Source organism: Notothenia rossii, assembly GCF_949606895.1.
Source record: "Notothenia rossii genome assembly, chromosome: 3".
NCBI classification, from domain to species: domain Eukaryota; kingdom Metazoa; phylum Chordata; class Actinopteri; order Perciformes; family Nototheniidae; genus Notothenia; species Notothenia rossii.
The window spans coordinates 16,881,278-16,901,647 of NC_136901.1; positions in this window are offsets into that span (position 1 = coordinate 16,881,278).

Genomic DNA, 20,370 nt, shown 5'->3' on the forward strand with positions numbered 1-20,370 from the left:
AAACACTGTGAATTTTGACCTGTCTCTTACATTTACTGGAAAACTCGTGAAGACAGGACGAAGTGGCCGAGTGGTTAAGGCGATGGACTGCTAATCCATTGTGCTCTGCACGCGTGGGTTCGAATCCCATCCTCGTCGTAGTAAGGTGTAGTTCAATTAACCTGCTGCAAAATGGCAAAAAGCCACTGATTTCGGCCGCAGCACCCCAGGGTAAACTGAACAAAAGACAGTTGAGTCTACAGAAAAACCAGGTGCAATACTCACCTTGTTTTGACAAGTCTGTTGTGGGGTACCTGTCCTTCCATAATGCCACGTTCCCAATTACCATATTATTGGCTTGTAAGTGAGGAAATTGTTGTTAGACTTTGTGGTCTAGCTAACAGGTTGGCTGTAAAAGTTGAACCTCCAGCAAATATCTTAAATCTTAGAGTTTTTACCTTCTATTTCCTGAACTGAAATACAAAAGTTGTGTGGGGAATGCAGGCATCGATCCCCCTACCTCTCGCATGCTAAGCGAGCAATCTACCATTTGAGCTAATTCCCCCATACAACAATGCTCTTGTAGTTCTTCTAAGTTCTTTTCTCCAATTCTCCTCCATGCCATTCCTTTCGAGGGCCTACATAAATAATGTGAATCTTGACCTGGCTCTTACAATTACTGGAAAACTGGTGAAAACAGGACGAGGTGGCCGAGTGGTTAAGGCGATGGACTGCTAATCCATTGTGCTCTGCACGCGTGGGTTCCAATCCCATCCTCGTCGTAGTAAGGTGTAGTTCAATGAACCTGCTGCAAAATGGCAAAAAGCCAGCGATTTTGGCTGCAGCACCCCAGGGTAAACTGAACAAAAGACAGTTGTGGCCACCGAAAAACCAGGTGCAATGCTCTCCTTGTTTCGACAAGTCTGTTGTGAGTTATCTGTCCTTCCATAATGCCACGTTTCCAATTACCATATTGTTGGCTTGTAAGTGAGGAAACGCTGTCAGACTTTGTGGTCTCGCTAACATGTTGGCTGGAAAAGTTGAACATCCAGCAAATATATGAAATCTTACAGTTTTTACCTTTTATTTCCTGAACTGAAATACTAAAGTTGTGTGGAGAATGCGGGCATCGATCCCGCTACCTCTCGCATGCTAAGCAAGCACTCTACCATTTGAGCTAATTCCCCTATACAACAATGCTCTTGTAGTTCTTCTAAGTTGTTTTCTCCAATTCTCCTACATGCCATTCCTTTTGAGGGCCTACATAAACACTGTGAATTTTGACATGGCTCTTACATTTACTGGAAAACTTATGAAGACAGGACGAGGTGGCCGAGTGGTTAAGGCGATGGACTGCTAATCCATTGTGCTCTGCACGCGTGGGTTCGAATCCCATCCTTGTCGTAGTAAGGTGTAGTTCAATTAACCTGCTGCAAAATGGCAAAAAGCCACTGATTTCGACTGCAGCACCCCAGGGTAAACTGAACAAAAGACAGTTGAGGCCACAGAAAAACCATGTGCAATACTCACCTTGTTTTGACAAGTCTGTTGTGGGGTACCTGTCCTTCCATAATGCCACGTTCCCAATTACCATATTGTTGGCTTGTAAGTGAGGAAATTGTTGTTAGACTTTGTGGTCTAGCGAACAGGTTGGCTGTAAAAGTTGAACATCCAGCAAATATCTTAAATCTTAGAGTTTTTACCTTCTATTTCCTGAACTGAAATACAAAAGTTGTGTGGGGAATGCAGGCATCGATCCCCCTACCTCTCGCATGCTAAGCGAGCAATCTACCATTTGAGCTAATTCCCCCATACAACAATGCACTTGTAGTTCTTCTAAGTTCTTTTCTCCAATTCTCCTCCATGCCATTCCTTTCGAGGGCCTACATAAATAATGTGAATCTTGACCTGGCTCTTACAATTACTGGAAAACTCGTGAAAACAGGACGAGGTGGCCGAGTGGTTAAGGCGATGGACTGCTAATCCATTGTGCTCTGCACGCGTGGGTTCCAATCCCATCCTCGTCGTAGTAAGGTGTAGTTCAATTAACCTGCTGCAAAATGGCAAAAAGCCAGCGATTTTGGCTGCAGCACCCCAGGGTAAACTGAACAAAAGACAGTTGTGGCCACCGAAAAACCAGGTGCAATGCTCTCCTTGTTTCGACAAGTCTGTTGTGAGTTATCTGTCCTTCCATAATGCCACGGTTCCAATTCCCATATTGTTGGCTTGTAAGTGAGGAAATCGCTGTCAGACTTTGTGGTCTAGCTAACAGGTTGGCTGTAAAAGTTGAACATCCGGCAAATATCTTAAATCTTAGAGTTTTTACCTTCTATTTCCTGAACTGAAATACTAAAGTTTTGTGGAGAATGCAGGCATCGATCCCGCTACCTCTCACATGCTAAGAGAGCACTCTACCATTTGAGCTAATTCCCCTATACAACAATGCTCTTGTAGTTCTTCTAAGTTGTTTTGTCCAACTCTCCTCCATGCCATTCCTTTCAAGGGCCTACATAAACACTCTGAATCTTGACCTGGCTCTTAGGTTTACTGGAAAACTCTTGAAAACAAGACGAGGTGGCCGAGTGGTTAAGGCGATGGACTGCTAATCCATTGTGCTCTGCACGCGTGGGTTCGAATCCCATCCTCGTCGTAGTAAGGTTTAGTTGAATGAACCTGCTGCAAAATGGCAAAAAGCCAGCGATTTCGGCTGCAGCACCCCAGGGTAAACTGAACAAAAGACAGTTGAGGCCACAGAAAAACCAGGTGCAATACTCACCTTGTTTTGACAAGTCTGTTGTGGGGTACCTGTCCTTCCATAATGCCACGTTCCCAATTACCATATTGTTGGCTTGTAAGTGAGGAAATTGTTGTTAGACTTTGTGGTCTAGCTAACAGGTTGGCTGTAAAAGTTGAACATCCAGCAAATATCTTAAATCTTAGAGTTTTTACCTTCTATTTCCTGAACTGACATACTAAAGTTGTGTGGAGAATGCGGGCATCGATCCCGCTACCTCCCCATAATTCCCCCATACAACAATGCTCTTGTAGTTCTTCTAAGTTGTTTTGTCCAACTCTCCTCCATGCCATTCCTTTCAAGTGCCTACATAAACACTCTGAATCTTGACCTGGCTCTTAGGTTTACTGGAAAACTCGTGAAAACAAGACGAGGTGGCCGAGTGGTTAAGGCGATGGACTGCTAATCCATTGTGCTCTGCACGCGTGGGTTCGAATCCCATCCTCGTTGTAGTAAGGTTTAGTTGAATGAACCTGCTGCAAAATGGCAAAAAGCCAGCGATTTCGGCTGCAGCACCCCAGGGTAAACTGAACAAAAGACAGTTGAGGCCACAGAAAAACCAGGTGCAATACTCACCTTGTTTTGACAAGTCTGTTGTGGGGTACCTGTCCTTCCATAATGCCACGTTCCCAATTACCATATTGTTGGCTTGTAAGTGAGGAAATTGTTGTTAGACTTTGTGGTCTAGCTAACAGGTTGGCTGTAAAAGTTGAACATCCAGCAAATATCTTAAATCTTAGAGTTTTTACCTTCTATTTCCTGAACTGAAATACAAAAGTTGTGTGGGGAATGCAGGCATCGATCCCACTACCTCTCGCATGCTAAGCGAGCAATCTACCATTTGAGCTAATTCCCCCATACAACAATGCACTTGTAGTTCTTCTAAGTTCTTTTCTCCAATTATCCTCCATGCCATTCCTTTCGAGGGCCTACATAAATAATGTGAATCTTGACCTGGCTCTTACAATTACTGGAAAACTCGTGAAAACAGGACGAGGTGGCCGAGTGGTTAAGGCGATGGACTGCTAATCCATTGTGCTCTGCACGCGTGGGTTCCAATCCCATCCTCGTCGTAGTAAGGTGTAGTTCAATGAACCTGCTGCAAAATGGCAAAAAGCCAGCGATTTCGGCTGCAGCACCCCAGGGTAAACTGAACAAAAGACAGTTGTGGCCACCGAAAAACCAGGTGCAATGCTCTCCTTGTTTCGACAAGTCTGTTGTGAGTTATCTGTCCTTCCATAATGCCACGTTTCCAATTACCATATTGTTGGCTTGTAAGTGAGGAAATCGCTGTCAGACTTTGTGGTCTAGCTAACAGGTTGGCTGTAAAAGTTGAACATCCGGCAAATATCTTAAATCTTAGAGTTTTTACCTTCTATTTCCTGAACTGAAATACTAAAGTTTTGTGGAGGATGCAGGCATCGATCTCGCTACCTCTCACATGCTAAGCGAGCACTCTACCATTTGAGCTAATTCCCCTATACAACAATGCTCTTGTAGTTATTTTAAGTTGTTTTCTCCAACTCTCCTCCATGCCATTCCTTTCGAGGGCCTACATAAACACTGTGAATTTTGACCTGGCTCTTACGTTTACTGGAAAACTCGTGAAAACAGGACGAGGTGGCCGAGTGGTTAAGGCGATTGACTGCTAATCCATTGTGCTCTGCACGCGTGGGTTCGAATCCCATCCTTGTCGTAGTAAGGTTTAGTTCAATGAACCTGCTGCAAAAAGCCAGCGATTTTGCTGCAGCAAACAAGAGTAAACTGAACAAAAGACAGTTGAGGCCACCGAAAAACCAGGCGCAATGCTCTCCTTGTTTCGACAAGTCTGTTGTGGGGTACCTGTCCTTCCATAATGCCACGTTCCCAATTACCATATTGTTGGCTTGTAAGTTAGGATATCGCTGTCAGACTTTGTGGTCTAGCTAACAGGTTGGCTGTAAAAGTTGAACATCCAGCAAATATCTTACATCTTAGAGTTTTTACCTTCTATTTCCTGAACTGAAATACTAAAGTTGTGTGGAGAATGCGGGCATCGATCCCGCTACCTCCCCATAATTCCCCCATACAACAATGCTCTTGTAGTTCTTCTAAGTTGTTTTGTCCAACTCTCCTCCATGCCATTCCTTTCAAGGGCCTACATAAACACTCTGAATCTTGACCTGGCTCTTAGGTTTACTGGAAAACTCTTGAAAACAAGACAAGGTGGCCGAGTGGTTAAGGCGATGGACTGCTAATCCATTGTGCTCTGCACGCGTGGGTTCGAATCCCATCCTCGTCGTAGTAAGGTTTAGTTGAATGAACCTGCTGCAAAATGGCAAAAAGCCAGCGATTTCGGCTGCAGCACCCCAGGGTAAACTGAACAAAAGACAGTTGAGGCCACAGAAAAACCAGGTGCAATACTCACCTTGTTTTGACAAGTCTGTTGTGGGGTACCTGTCCTTCCATAATGCCACGTTCCCAATTACCATATTGTTGGCTTGTAAGTGAGGAAATTGTTGTTAGACTTTGTGGTCTAGCTAACAGGTTGGCTGTAAAAGTTGAACATCCAGCAAATATCTTAAATCTTAGAGTTTTTACCTTCTATTTCCTGAACTGAAATACAAAAGTTGTGTGGGGAATGCAGGCATCGATCCCACTACCTCTCGCATGCTAAGCGAGCAATCTACCATTTGAGCTAATTCCCCCATACAACAATGCACTTGTAGTTCTTCTAAGTTCTTTTCTCCAATTCTCCTCCATGCCATTCCTTTCGAGGGCCTACATAAATAATGTGAATCTTGACCTGGCTCTTACAATTACTGGAAAACTCGTGAAAACAGGACGAGGTGGCCGAGTGGTTAAGGCGATGGACTGCTAATCCATTGTGCTCTGCACGCGTGGGTTCCAATCCCATCCTCGTCGTAGTAAGGTGTAGTTCAATGAACCTGCTGCAAAATGGCAAAAAGCCAGCGATTTCAGCTGCAGCACCCCAGGTAAACTGAACAAAAGACAGTTGTGGCCACCGAAAAACCAGGTGCAATGCTCTCCTTGTTTCGACAAGTCTGTTGTGAGTTATCTGTCCTTCCATAATGCCACGTTTCCAATTACCATATTGTTGGCTTGTAAGTGAGGAAATCGCTGTCAGACTTTGTGGTCTAGCTAACAGGTTGGCTGTAAAAGTTGAACATCCGGCAAATATCTTAAATCTTAGAGTTTTTACCTTCTATTTCCTGAACTGAAATACTAAAGTTTTGTGGAGGATGCAGGCATCGATCTCGCTACCTCTCACATGCTAAGCGAGCACTCTACCATTTGAGCTAATTCCCCTATACAACAATGCTCTTGTAGTTCTTTTAAGTTGTTTTCTCCAACTCTCCTCCATGCCATTCCTTTCGAGGGCCTACATAAACACTGTGAATTTTGACCTGGCTCTTACGTTTACTGGAAAACTCGTGAAAACAGGACGAGGTGGCCGAGTGGTTAAGGCGATGGACTGCTAATCCATTGTGCTCTGCACGCGTGGGTTCGAATCCCATCCTTGTCGTAGTAAGGTTTAGTTCAATGAACCTGCTGCAAAAAGCCAGCGATTTTGCTGCAGCAAACAAGAGTAAACTGAACAAAAGACAGTTGAGGCCACCGAAAAACCAGGCGCAATGCTCTCCTTGTTTCGACAAGTCTGTTGTGGGGTACCTGTCCTTCCATAATGCCACGTTCCCAATTACCATATTGTTGGCTTGTAAGTTAGGATATCGCTGTCAGACTTTGTGGTCTAGCTAACAGGTTGGCTGTAAAAGTTGAACATCCAGCAAATATCTTAAATCTTAGAGTTTTTACCTTCTATTTCCTGAACTGAAATACTAAAGTTGTGTGGAGAATGCGGGCATCGATCCCGCTACCTCCCCATAATTCCCCCATACAACAATGCTCTTGTAGTTCTTCTAAGTTGTTTTGTCCAACTCTCCTCCATGCCATTCATTTCAAGGGCCTACATAAACACTCTGAATCTTGACCTGGCTCTTAGGTTTACTGGAAAACTCTTGAAAACAAGACGAGGTGGCCGAGTGGTTAAGGCGATGGACTGCTAATCCATTGTGCTCTGCACGCGTGGGTTCGAATCCCATCCTCGTCGTAGTAAGGTTTAGTTGAATGAACCTGCTGCAAAATGGCAAAAAGCCAGCGATTTCGGCTGCAGCACCCAAGGGTAAACTGGGTAAACTGAACAAAAGACAGTTGAGGCAACCGGAAAAACCAGGCGCAATGCTCTCTTTGTTTCGAAAAGTCTGTTGTGGGGTACCTGTCCTTCCATAATGCCATGTTCCCAATTACCATATTGATGGCTTGTAAGTGAGGAAATTGTTGTTAGACTTTGTGGTCTCGCTAACATGTTGGCTGGAAAAGTTGAACATCCAGCAAATATATGAAATCTTACAGTTTTTACCTTTTATTTCCTGAACTGAAATACTAAAGTTGTGTGGAGAATGCGGAAATCGATCCCGCTACCTCTCGCATGCTAAGCGAGCACTCTACCATTTGAGCTAATTCCCCTATACAACAATGCTCTTGTAGTTCTTCTAAGTTGTTTTCTCCAATTCTCCTACATGCCATTCCTTTCGAGGGCCTACATAAACACTGTGAATTTTGACCTGGCTCTTACATTTACAGGAAAACTCGTGAAGACAGGACGAGGTGGCCGAGTGGTTAAGGCGATGGACTGCTAATCCATTGTGCTCTGCACGCGTGGGTTCGAATCCCATCCTCGTCGTAGTAAGGTGTAGTTCAATGAACCTGCTGCAAAATGGCAAAAAGCCAGCGATTTCGGCTGCAGCACCCCAGGGTAAACTGAACAAAAGACAGTTGTGGCCACCGAAAAACCAGGTGCAATGCTCTCCTTGTTTCGACAAGTCTGTTGTGAGTTATCTGTCCTTCCATAATGCCACGTTTCCAATTACCATATTGTTGGCTTGTAAGTGAGGAAATCGCTGTCAGACTTTGTGGTCTAGCTAACAGGTTGGCTGTAAAAGTTGAACATCCGGCAAATATCTTAAATCTTAGAGTTTTTACCTTCTATTTCCTGAACTGAAATACTAAAGTTTTGTGGAGGATGCAGGCATCGATCTCGCTAACTCTCACATGCTAAGCGAGCACTCTACCATTTGAGCTAATTCCCCTATACAACAATGCTCTTGTAGTTCTTTTAAGTTGTTTTCTCCAACTCTCCTCCATGCCATTCCTTTCGAGGGCCTACATAAACACTGTGAATTTTGACCTGGCTCTTACGTTTACTGGAAAACTCGTGAAAACAGGACGAGGTGGCCGAGTGGTTAAGGCGATGGACTGCTAATCCATTGTGCTCTGCACGCGTGGGTTCGAATCCCATCCTTGTCGTAGTAAGGTTTAGTTCAATGAACCTGCTGCAAAAAGCCAGCGATTTTGCTGCAGCAAACAAGAGTAAACTGAACAAAAGACAGTTGAGGCCACCGAAAAACCAGGCGCAATGCTTTCCTTGTTTCGACAAGTCTGTTGTGGGGTACCTGTCCTTCCATAATGCCACGTTCCCAATTACCATATTGTTGGCTTGTAAGTTAGGATATCACTGTCAGACTTTGTGGTCTAGCTAACAGGTTGGCTGTAAAAGTTGAACATCCAGCAAATATCTTAAATCTTAGAGTTTTTACCTTCTATTTCCTGAACTGAAATACTAAAGTTGTGTGGAGAATGCGGGCATCGATCCCGCTACCTCCCCATAATTCCCCCATACAACAATGCTCTTGTAGTTCTTCTAAGTTGTTTTGTCCAACTCTCCTCCATGCCATTCCTTTCAAGGGCCTACATAAACACTCTGAATCTTGACCTGGCTCTTAGGTTTACTGGAAAACTCTTGAAAACAAGACGAGGTGGCCGAGTGGTTAAGGCGATGGACTGCTAATCCATTGTGCTCTGCACGCGTGGGTTCGAATCCCATCCTCGTCGTAGTAAGGTTTAGTTGAATGAACCTGCTGCAAAATGGCAAAAAGCCAGCGATTTCGGCTGCAGCACCCAAGGGTAAACTGGGTAAACTGAACAAAAGACAGTTGAGTCTACAGAAAAACCAGGTGCAATACTCACCTTGTTTTGACAAGTCTGTTGTGGGGTACCTGTCCTTCCATAATGCCACGTTCCCAATTACCATATTATTGGCTTGTAAGTGAGGAAATTGTTGTTAGACTTTGTGGTCTAGCTAACAGGTTGGCTGTAAAAGTTGAACCTCCAGCAAATATCTTAAATCTTAGAGTTTTTACCTTCTATTTCCTGAACTGAAATACAAAAGTTGTGTGGGGAATGCAGGCATCGATCCCCCTACCTCTCGCATGCTAAGCGAGCAATCTACCATTTGAGCTAATTCCCCCATACAACAATGCTCTTGTAGTTCTTCTAAGTTCTTTTCTCCAATTCTCCTCCATGCCATTCCTTTCGAGGGCCTACATAAATAATGTGAATCTTGACCTGGCTCTTACAATTACTGGAAAACTGGTGAAAACAGGACGAGGTGGCCGAGTGGTTAAGGCGATGGACTGCTAATCCATTGTGCTCTGCACGCGTGGGTTCCAATCCCATCCTCGTCGTAGTAAGGTGTAGTTCAATGAACCTGCTGCAAAATGGCAAAAAGCCAGCGATTTTGGCTGCAGCACCCCAGGGTAAACTGAACAAAAGACAGTTGTGGCCACCGAAAAACCAGGTGCAATGCTCTCCTTGTTTCGACAAGTCTGTTGTGAGTTATCTGTCCTTCCATAATGCCACGTTTCCAATTACCATATTGTTGGCTTGTAAGTGAGGAAACGCTGTCAGACTTTGTGGTCTCGCTAACATGTTGGCTGGAAAAGTTGAACATCCAGCAAATATATGAAATCTTACAGTTTTTACCTTTTATTTCCTGAACTGAAATACTAAAGTTGTGTGGAGAATGCGGGCATCGATCCCGCTACCTCTCGCATGCTAAGCAAGCACTCTACCATTTGAGCTAATTCCCCTATACAACAATGCTCTTGTAGTTCTTCTAAGTTGTTTTCTCCAATTCTCCTACATGCCATTCCTTTTGAGGGCCTACATAAACACTGTGAATTTTGACATGGCTCTTACATTTACTGGAAAACTTATGAAGACAGGACGAGGTGGCCGAGTGGTTAAGGCGATGGACTGCTAATCCATTGTGCTCTGCACGCGTGGGTTCGAATCCCATCCTTGTCGTAGTAAGGTGTAGTTCAATTAACCTGCTGCAAAATGGCAAAAAGCCACTGATTTCGACTGCAGCACCCCAGGGTAAACTGAACAAAAGACAGTTGAGGCCACAGAAAAACCATGTGCAATACTCACCTTGTTTTGACAAGTCTGTTGTGGGGTACCTGTCCTTCCATAATGCCACGTTCCCAATTACCATATTGTTGGCTTGTAAGTGAGGAAATTGTTGTTAGACTTTGTGGTCTAGCGAACAGGTTGGCTGTAAAAGTTGAACATCCAGCAAATATCTTAAATCTTAGAGTTTTTACCTTCTATTTCCTGAACTGAAATACAAAAGTTGTGTGGGGAATGCAGGCATCGATCCCCCTACCTCTCGCATGCTAAGCGAGCAATCTACCATTTGAGCTAATTCCCCCATACAACAATGCACTTGTAGTTCTTCTAAGTTCTTTTCTCCAATTCTCCTCCATGCCATTCCTTTCGAGGGCCTACATAAATAATGTGAATCTTGACCTGGCTCTTACAATTACTGGAAAACTCGTGAAAACAGGACGAGGTGGCCGAGTGGTTAAGGCGATGGACTGCTAATCCATTGTGCTCTGCACGCGTGGGTTCCAATCCCATCCTCGTCGTAGTAAGGTGTAGTTCAATTAACCTGCTGCAAAATGGCAAAAAGCCAGCGATTTTGGCTGCAGCACCCCAGGGTAAACTGAACAAAAGACAGTTGTGGCCACCGAAAAACCAGGTGCAATGCTCTCCTTGTTTCGACAAGTCTGTTGTGAGTTATCTGTCCTTCCATAATGCCACGGTTCCAATTCCCATATTGTTGGCTTGTAAGTGAGGAAATCGCTGTCAGACTTTGTGGTCTAGCTAACAGGTTGGCTGTAAAAGTTGAACATCCGGCAAATATCTTAAATCTTAGAGTTTTTACCTTCTATTTCCTGAACTGAAATACTAAAGTTTTGTGGAGAATGCAGGCATCGATCCCGCTACCTCTCACATGCTAAGAGAGCACTCTACCATTTGAGCTAATTCCCCTATACAACAATGCTCTTGTAGTTCTTCTAAGTTGTTTTGTCCAACTCTCCTCCATGCCATTCCTTTCAAGGGCCTACATAAACACTCTGAATCTTGACCTGGCTCTTAGGTTTACTGGAAAACTCTTGAAAACAAGACGAGGTGGCCGAGTGGTTAAGGCGATGGACTGCTAATCCATTGTGCTCTGCACGCGTGGGTTCGAATCCCATCCTCGTCGTAGTAAGGTTTAGTTGAATGAACCTGCTGCAAAATGGCAAAAAGCCAGCGATTTCGGCTGCAGCACCCCAGGGTAAACTGAACAAAAGACAGTTGAGGCCACAGAAAAACCAGGTGCAATACTCACCTTGTTTTGACAAGTCTGTTGTGGGGTACCTGTCCTTCCATAATGCCACGTTCCCAATTACCATATTGTTGGCTTGTAAGTGAGGAAATTGTTGTTAGACTTTGTGGTCTAGCTAACAGGTTGGCTGTAAAAGTTGAACATCCAGCAAATATCTTAAATCTTAGAGTTTTTACCTTCTATTTCCTGAACTGACATACTAAAGTTGTGTGGAGAATGCGGGCATCGATCCCGCTACCTCCCCATAATTCCCCCATACAACAATGCTCTTGTAGTTCTTCTAAGTTGTTTTGTCCAACTCTCCTCCATGCCATTCCTTTCAAGTGCCTACATAAACACTCTGAATCTTGACCTGGCTCTTAGGTTTACTGGAAAACTCGTGAAAACAAGACGAGGTGGCCGAGTGGTTAAGGCGATGGACTGCTAATCCATTGTGCTCTGCACGCGTGGGTTCGAATCCCATCCTCGTTGTAGTAAGGTTTAGTTGAATGAACCTGCTGCAAAATGGCAAAAAGCCAGCGATTTCGGCTGCAGCACCCCAGGGTAAACTGAACAAAAGACAGTTGAGGCCACAGAAAAACCAGGTGCAATACTCACCTTGTTTTGACAAGTCTGTTGTGGGGTACCTGTCCTTCCATAATGCCACGTTCCCAATTACCATATTGTTGGCTTGTAAGTGAGGAAATTGTTGTTAGACTTTGTGGTCTAGCTAACAGGTTGGCTGTAAAAGTTGAACATCCAGCAAATATCTTAAATCTTAGAGTTTTTACCTTCTATTTCCTGAACTGAAATACAAAAGTTGTGTGGGGAATGCAGGCATCGATCCCACTACCTCTCGCATGCTAAGCGAGCAATCTACCATTTGAGCTAATTCCCCCATACAACAATGCACTTGTAGTTCTTCTAAGTTCTTTTCTCCAATTATCCTCCATGCCATTCCTTTCGAGGGCCTACATAAATAATGTGAATCTTGACCTGGCTCTTACAATTACTGGAAAACTCGTGAAAACAGGACGAGGTGGCCGAGTGGTTAAGGCGATGGACTGCTAATCCATTGTGCTCTGCACGCGTGGGTTCCAATCCCATCCTCGTCGTAGTAAGGTGTAGTTCAATGAACCTGCTGCAAAATGGCAAAAAGCCAGCGATTTCGGCTGCAGCACCCCAGGGTAAACTGAACAAAAGACAGTTGTGGCCACCGAAAAACCAGGTGCAATGCTCTCCTTGTTTCGACAAGTCTGTTGTGAGTTATCTGTCCTTCCATAATGCCACGTTTCCAATTACCATATTGTTGGCTTGTAAGTGAGGAAATCGCTGTCAGACTTTGTGGTCTAGCTAACAGGTTGGCTGTAAAAGTTGAACATCCGGCAAATATCTTAAATCTTAGAGTTTTTACCTTCTATTTCCTGAACTGAAATACTAAAGTTTTGTGGAGGATGCAGGCATCGATCTCGCTACCTCTCACATGCTAAGCGAGCACTCTACCATTTGAGCTAATTCCCCTATACAACAATGCTCTTGTAGTTCTTTTAAGTTGTTTTCTCCAACTCTCCTCCATGCCATTCCTTTCGAGGGCCTACATAAACACTGTGAATTTTGACCTGGCTCTTACGTTTACTGGAAAACTTGTGAAAACAGGACGAGGTGGCCGAGTGGTTAAGGCGATTGACTGCTAATCCATTGTGCTCTGCACGCGTGGGTTCGAATCCCATCCTTGTCGTAGTAAGGTTTAGTTCAATGAACCTGCTGCAAAAAGCCAGCGATTTTGCTGCAGCAAACAAGAGTAAACTGAACAAAAGACAGTTGAGGCCACCGAAAAACCAGGCGCAATGCTCTCCTTGTTTCGACAAGTCTGTTGTGGGGTACCTGTCCTTCCATAATGCCACGTTCCCAATTACCATATTGTTGGCTTGTAAGTTAGGATATCGCTGTCAGACTTTGTGGTCTAGCTAACAGGTTGGCTGTAAAAGTTGAACATCCAGCAAATATCTTACATCTTAGAGTTTTTACCTTCTATTTCCTGAACTGAAATACTAAAGTTGTGTGGAGAATGCGGGCATCGATCCCGCTACCTCCCCATAATTCCCCCATACAACAATGCTCTTGTAGTTCTTCTAAGTTGTTTTGTCCAACTCTCCTCCATGCCATTCCTTTCAAGGGCCTACATAAACACTCTGAATCTTGACCTGGCTCTTAGGTTTACTGGAAAACTCTTGAAAACAAGACAAGGTGGCCGAGTGGTTAAGGCGATGGACTGCTAATCCATTGTGCTCTGCACGCGTGGGTTCGAATCCCATCCTCGTCGTAGTAAGGTTTAGTTGAATGAACCTGCTGCAAAATGGCAAAAAGCCAGCGATTTCGGCTGCAGCACCCCAGGGTAAACTGAACAAAAGACAGTTGAGGCCACAGAAAAACCAGGTGCAATACTCACCTTGTTTTGACAAGTCTGTTGTGGGGTACCTGTCCTTCCATAATGCCACGTTCCCAATTACCATATTGTTGGCTTGTAAGTGAGGAAATTGTTGTTAGACTTTGTGGTCTAGCTAACAGGTTGGCTGTAAAAGTTGAACATCCAGCAAATATCTTAAATCTTAGAGTTTTTACCTTCTATTTCCTGAACTGAAATACAAAAGTTGTGTGGGGAATGCAGGCATCGATCCCACTACCTCTCGCATGCTAAGCGAGCAATCTACCATTTGAGCTAATTCCCCCATACAACAATGCACTTGTAGTTCTTCTAAGTTCTTTTCTCCAATTCTCCTCCATGCCATTCCTTTCGAGGGCCTACATAAATAATGTGAATCTTGACCTGGCTCTTACAATTACTGGAAAACTCGTGAAAACAGGACGAGGTGGCCGAGTGGTTAAGGCGATGGACTGCTAATCCATTGTGCTCTGCACGCGTGGGTTCCAATCCCATCCTCGTCGTAGTAAGGTGTAGTTCAATGAACCTGCTGCAAAATGGCAAAAAGCCAGCGATTTCAGCTGCAGCACCCCAGGTAAACTGAACAAAAGACAGTTGTGGCCACCGAAAAACCAGGTGCAATGCTCTCCTTGTTTCGACAAGTCTGTTGTGAGTTATCTGTCCTTCCATAATGCCACGTTTCCAATTACCATATTGTTGGCTTGTAAGTGAGGAAATCGCTGTCAGACTTTGTGGTCTAGCTAACAGGTTGGCTGTAAAAGTTGAACATCCGGCAAATATCTTAAATCTTAGAGTTTTTACCTTCTATTTCCTGAACTGAAATACTAAAGTTTTGTGGAGGATGCAGGCATCGATCTCGCTACCTCTCACATGCTAAGCGAGCACTCTACCATTTGAGCTAATTCCCCTATACAACAATGCTCTTGTAGTTCTTTTAAGTTGTTTTCTCCAACTCTCCTCCATGCCATTCCTTTCGAGGGCCTACATAAACACTGTGAATTTTGACCTGGCTCTTACGTTTACTGGAAAACTCGTGAAAACAGGACGAGGTGGCCGAGTGGTTAAGGCGATGGACTGCTAATCCATTGTGCTCTGCACGCGTGGGTTCGAATCCCATCCTTGTCGTAGTAAGGTTTAGTTCAATGAACCTGCTGCAAAAAGCCAGCGATTTTGCTGCAGCAAACAAGAGTAAACTGAACAAAAGACAGTTGAGGCCACCGAAAAACCAGGCGCAATGCTCTCCTTGTTTCGACAAGTCTGTTGTGGGGTACCTGTCCTTCCATAATGCCACGTTCCCAATTACCATATTGTTGGCTTGTAAGTTAGGATATCGCTGTCAGACTTTGTGGTCTAGCTAACAGGTTGGCTGTAAAAGTTGAACATCCAGCAAATATCTTAAATCTTAGAGTTTTTACCTTCTATTTCCTGAACTGAAATACTAAAGTTGTGTGGAGAATGCGGGCATCGATCCCGCTACCTCCCCATAATTCCCCCATACAACAATGCTCTTGTAGTTCTTCTAAGTTGTTTTGTCCAACTCTCCTCCATGCCATTCCTTTCAAGGGCCTACATAAACACTCTGAATCTTGACCTGGCTCTTAGGTTTACTGGAAAACTCTTGAAAACAAGACGAGGTGGCCGAGTGGTTAAGGCGATGGACTGCTAATCCATTGTGCTCTGCACGCGTGGGTTCGAATCCCATCCTCGTCGTAGTAAGGTTTAGTTGAATGAACCTGCTGCAAAATGGCAAAAAGCCAGCGATTTCGGCTGCAGCACCCAAGGGTAAACTGGGTAAACTGAACAAAAGACAGTTGAGGCAACCGGAAAAACCAGGCGCAATGCTCTCTTTGTTTCGAAAAGTCTGTTGTGGGGTACCTGTCCTTCCATAATGCCATGTTCCCAATTACCATATTGATGGCTTGTAAGTGAGGAAATTGTTGTTAGACTTTGTGGTCTCGCTAACATGTTGGCTGGAAAAGTTGAACATCCAGCAAATATATGAAATCTTACAGTTTTTACCTTTTATTTCCTGAACTGAAATACTAAAGTTGTGTGGAGAATGCGGAAATCGATCCCGCTACCTCTCGCATGCTAAGCGAGCACTCTACCATTTGAGCTAATTCCCCTATACAACAATGCTCTTGTAGTTCTTCTAAGTTGTTTTCTCCAATTCTCCTACATGCCATTCCTTTCGAGGGCCTACATAAACACTGTGAATTTTGACCTGGCTCTTACATTTACAGGAAAACTCGTGAAGACAGGACGAGGTGGCCGAGTGGTTAAGGCGATGGACTGCTAATCCATTGTGCTCTGCACGCGTGGGTTCGAATCCCATCCTCGTCGTAGTAAGGTGTAGTTCAATGAACCTGCTGCAAAATGGCAAAAAGCCAGCGATTTCGGCTGCAGCACCCCAGGGTAAACTGAACAAAAGACAGTTGTGGCCACCGAAAAACCAGGTGCAATGCTCTCCTTGTTTCGACAAGTCTGTTGTGAGTTATCTGTCCTTCCATAATGCCACGTTTCCAATTACCATATTGTTGGCTTGTAAGTGAGGAAATCGCTGTCAGACTTTGTGGTCTAGCTAACAGGTTGGCTGTAAAAGTTGAACATCCGGCAAATATCTTAAATCTTAGAGTTTTTACCTTCTATTTCCTGAACTGAAATACTAAAGTTTTGTGGAGGATGCAGGCATCGATCTCGCTAACTCTCACATGCTAAGCGAGCACTCTACCATTTGAGCTAATTCCCCTATACAACAATGCTCTTGTAGTTCTTTTAAGTTGTTTTCTCCAACTCTCCTCCATGCCATTCCTTTCGAGGGCCTACATAAACACTGTGAATTTTGACCTGGCTCTTACGTTTACTGGAAAACTCGTGAAAACAGGACGAGGTGGCCGAGTGGTTAAGGCGATGGACTGCTAATCCATTGTGCTCTGCACGCGTGGGTTCGAATCCCATCCTTGTCGTAGTAAGGTTTAGTTCAATGAACCTGCTGCAAAAAGCCAGCGATTTTGCTGCAGCAAACAAGAGTAAACTGAACAAAAGACAGTTGAGGCCACCGAAAAACCAGGCGCAATGCTTTCCTTGTTTCGACAAGTCTGTTGTGGGGTACCTGTCCTTCCATAATGCCACGTTCCCAATTACCATATTGTTGGCTTGTAAGTTAGGATATCACTGTCAGACTTTGTGGTCTAGCTAACAGGTTGGCTGTAAAAGTTGAACATCCAGCAAATATCTTAAATCTTAGAGTTTTTACCTTCTATTTCCTGAACTGAAATACTAAAGTTGTGTGGAGAATGCGGGCATCGATCCCGCTACCTCCCCATAATTCCCCCATACAACAATGCTCTTGTAGTTCTTCTAAGTTGTTTTGTCCAACTCTCCTCCATGCCATTCCTTTCAAGGGCCTACATAAACACTCTGAATCTTGACCTGGCTCTTAGGTTTACTGGAAAACTCTTGAAAACAAGACGAGGTGGCCGAGTGGTTAAGGCGATGGACTGCTAATCCATTGTGCTCTGCACGCGTGGGTTCGAATCCCATCCTCGTCGTAGTAAGGTTTAGTTGAATGAACCTGCTGCAAAATGGCAAAAAGCCAGCGATTTCGGCTGCAGCACCCAAGGGTAAACTGGGTAAACTGAACAAAAGACAGTTGAGGCCACCGGAAAAACCAGGCGCAATGCTCTCTTTGTTTCGAAAAGTCTGTTGTGGGGTACCTGTCCTTCCATAATGCCATGTTCCCAATTACCATATTGATGGCTTGTAAGTGAGGAAATTGTTGTTAGACTTTGTGGTCTCGCTAACATGTTGGCTGGAAAAGTTGAACATCCAGCAAATATATGAAATCTTACAGTTTTTACCTTTTATTTCCTGAACTGAAATACTAAAGTTGTGTGGAGAATGCGGAAATCGATCCCGCTACCTCTCGCATGCTAAGCGAGCACTCTACCATTTGAGCTAATTCCCCTATACAACAATGCTCTTGTAGTTCTTCTAAGTTGTTTTCTCCAATTCTCCTACATGCCATTCCTTTCGAGGGCCTACATAAACACTGTGAATTTTGACCTGGCTCTTACATTTACTGGAAAACTCGTGAAGACAGGACGAGGTGGCCGAGTGGTTAAGGCGATGGACTGCTAATCCATTGTGCTCTGCACGCGTGGGTTCGAATCCCATCCTCGTCGTAGTAAGGTGTAGTTCAATTAACCTGCTGCAAAATGGCAAAAAGCCACTGATTTCGGCTGCAGCACCCCAGGGTAAACTGAACAAAAGACAGTTGAGGCCACAGAAAAACCAGGTGCAATACTCACCTTGTTTTGACAAGTCTGTTGTGGGGTACCTGTCCTTCCATAATGCCACGTTCCCAATTACCATATTGTTGGCTTGTAAGTGAGGAAATTGTTGTTAGACTTTGTGGTCTAGCTAACAGGTTGGCTGTAAAAGTTGAACCTCCAGCAAATATCTTAAATCTTAGAGTTTTTACCTTCTATTTCCTGAACTGAAATACAAAAGTTGTGTGGGGAATGCAGGCATCGATCCCACTACCTCTCGCATGCTAAGCGAGCAATCTACCATTTGAGCTAATTCCCCCATACAACAATGCACTTGTAGTTCTTCTAAGTTCTTTTCTCCAATTCTCCTCCATGCCATTCCTTTCGAGGGCCTACATAAATAATGTGAATCTTGACCTGGCTCTTACAATTACTGGAAAACTCGTGAAAACAGGACGAGGTGGCCGAGTGGTTAAGGCGATGGACTGCTAATCCATTGTGCTCTGCACGCGTGGGTTCGAATCCCATCCTCGTCGTAGTAAGGTGTAGTTCAATGAACCTGCTGCAAAATGGCAAAAAGCCAGCGATTTCGGCTGCAGCACCCTAGGGTAAACTGAACAAAAGACAGTTGTGGCCACCAAAAAACCAGGTGCAATGCTCTCCTTGTTTCGACAAGTCTGTTGTGAGTTATCTGTCCTTCCATAATGCCACGTTTCCAATTACCATATTGTTGGCTTGTAAGTGAGGAAATCGCTGTCAGACTTTGTGGTCTAGCTAACAGGTTGGCTGTAAAAGTTGAACATCCGGCAAATATCTTAAATCTTAGAGTTTTTACCTTCTATTTCCTGAACTGAAATACTAAAGTTTTGTGGAGGATGCAGGCATCGATCTCGCTACCTCTCACATGCTAAGCGAGCACTCTACCATTTGAGCTAATTCCCCTATACAACAATGCTCTTGTAGTTCTTTTAAGTTGTTTTCTCCAACTCTCCTCCATGCCATTCCTTTCGAGGGCCTACATAAACACTGTGAATTTTGACCTGGCTCTTAAGTTTACTGGAAAACTCGTGAAAACAGGACGAGGTGGCCGAGTGGTTAAGGCGATGGACTGCTAATCCATTGTGCTCTGCACGCGTGGGTTCGAATCCCATCCTCGTCGTGGTAAGGTGTAGTTCAATGAACCTGCTGCAAAATGCCAAAAAGCCACTGATTTTGGCTGCAGCGCCCCAGGGTAAACTGAACAAAAGACAGTTGAGGCCACCGAAAAACCAGGTGCAAGGCTCTCCTTGTTTCGACAAGTCTGTTGTTGGGTACCTGTCCTTCCATAATTCCACGTTCTCAATTACCATATTGTTGGCTTGTAAGTGAGGAAATTATTGTTAGACATTGTGGTCTCGCGAACATGTTGGCTGGAAAAGTCGAACATCCAGCAAATATATTAAATCTTAGAGTTTGTACCTTCTATTTCCTGAACTGAAATACTAAAGTTGTGTGGAGAATGCAGGCATCGATCCCGCTACCTCTCGCATGCTAAGCGAGCAATCTACCATTTGAGCTAATTCCCCCACACAACAATGCTCTTGTAGTTCTTCTAAGTTCTTTTCTCCAATTCTCCTCCATGCCATTCCTTTCGAGGGCCTACATAAACACTGTGAATTTTGACCTGGCTCTTACGTTTACTGGAAAACTCGTGAAAACAGGACGAGGTGGCCGAGTGGTTAAGGCGATGGACTGCTAATCCATTGTGATCTGCACGCGTGGGTTCGAATCCCATCCTCGTCGTAGTAAGGTGTAGTTCAATGAACCTGCTGCAAAAAGCCAGCGATTTTGCTGCAGCAAACAAGAGTAAACTGAACAAAAGTCAGTTGAGGCCACCGAAAAACCAGGCGCAATGCTCTCCTTGTTTCGACAAGTCTGTTGTGTGGTACCTGTCCTTCCATAATGCCACGTTCCCAATTACCATATTGTTGGCTTGTAAGTTAGGATATCGCTGTCAGACTTTGTGGTCTAGCTAACAGGTTGGCTGTAAAAGTTGAACATCCAGCAAATATCTTAAATCTTAGAGTTTTTACCTTCTATTTTCTGAACTGAAATACTAAAGTTGTGTGGAGAATGCGGGCATCGATCCCGCTACCTCTCGCATGCTAAGCGAGCACTCTACCATTTGAGCTAATTCCCCCATACAACAAGCCTCTTGTAGTTCTTCTAACTTGTTTTGTCCAACTCTCCTCCATGCCATTCCTTTCAAGGGCCTACATAAACACTCTGAATCTTGACCTGGCTCTTAAGTTTACTGGAAAACTCGTGAAAACTAGACGAGGTGGCCGTC